Consider the following 1,522-nt stretch of genomic DNA (forward strand, 5'->3'; position numbering starts at 1 on the left):
TGGCTCATGCCTGTAATCCCAGCACTTTGGGAGGCCAAGGCAGGGGGATCACTTGAGCCCAGGAGTTCAAGACCAACCTGGGCAACACAGTGAGACCCCATCTCTAAAAAAAAAAAAAAAAAATTAACCAGGTGTGGTGACACCCACCTTTAGTCCCAGCTACTTGGGAGGCTGAGGGAGATCGCTTGAGCCTGGGAGGTCAAGGATGCTGTGAGATGTGATCACACACCACTGTACTCTAGCCTGGGTGACAGAGTGAGACCCTGTCTCATAAAAAAAAGAGACAAGTTGACTCTAAGGCTAAGAAAACTTGACTGTCCTCTGAAAAAGAAAAAGATAACCACTCTAACGGAGGAGTGGATTCTTTAGAAGGCAGGTTGCGGCCGGGCGCGGTGGCTCACACCTGTAATACCAGCACTTTGGGAGAACAAGGTGGGCAGATCATGAGGTCAGGAGATCGAGACCATCCTGGCTAACACGGTGAAAACCCATCTCTACCAAAAATACAAAAAACAAAATTAGCCGGGCGTGGTGGCGGGCACCTGTAGTCCCAGCCACTCGGGAGGCTGAGACAAGAGAATGGCGTGAACTTGGGAGCGCAGCTTGCAGTGAGCCAAGATTGCACCACTGCATTCCAGCCTGGGCGACACAGCGAGACTGTCTCAAAAAAAAAGAAGAAAGCGGGTTGCTTGGTCACAGAAGCATTGTAAGAGGGTCATCAAGGTTCACATTGGAAATGCAGAGCTGAACACCAGGAACGAGCCCTCCGTGTGTGTCATCTCAGGCCACTCTCCTGTGCTCCAGCCACTTTGGCCTTTTTCGGTTCCTTGTATATGTCAGGATTCTTCCAGCCTGAAGTCCCTTGCACATGCTGTTCCCTCTGTTTGAAATGCTTTTCCTTCCCTGCCACCCCCCTTACCTAGTAACTTACCATCAAGTTTCTTTCAAGTGTCACTTCTTGTGGCTCCCACATGGGGTCAGATCCTCCTGTCATAGGCTCTCCTGGTTCCCTCGACCTTTTCGTCATTGTATTTTGTGATTATGTGCCACTCTGGCCATGTGATTAATGTGACTGATGTGTCTCCACTGCTAAACTCAAAGCTTCCGTGAGGGCCAGGCTGTCAGCTTTGCTCTCTACTGTACCCCTCATGCTTAGCACAGGTTTGGGACATGACTGACAATATACAATCTAAAGTCGGGCAACCTATGAAGCCACATCCCACTTCATACCACCTCAATGTTGTACAACCCTGCCCAACTGAATGTTCAGAAGTCTGTTTCCGCTTCTGTAAAATGAATATAATAACAGTATCGTGGCCGGGCACGGTGGCTCAAGCCTGTAATCCCAGCACTTGGGGAGGCCGAGACGGGCGGATCACGAGGTCCAGGAGATCGAGACCATCCTGACGAACACGGTGAAATCCCGTCTCTACTAAAAAATACAAAAACTAGCCGGGCGAGGTGGCGGGCGCCTGTGGTCCCAGCTACTCGGGAGGCTGAGGCAGGAGAATGGCGTGAACCC

Source organism: Colobus angolensis, unplaced genomic scaffold, assembly GCF_000951035.1.
Source record: "Colobus angolensis palliatus isolate OR3802 unplaced genomic scaffold, Cang.pa_1.0 Scaffold9, whole genome shotgun sequence".
Lineage (NCBI taxonomy): Eukaryota > Metazoa > Chordata > Mammalia > Primates > Cercopithecidae > Colobus > Colobus angolensis.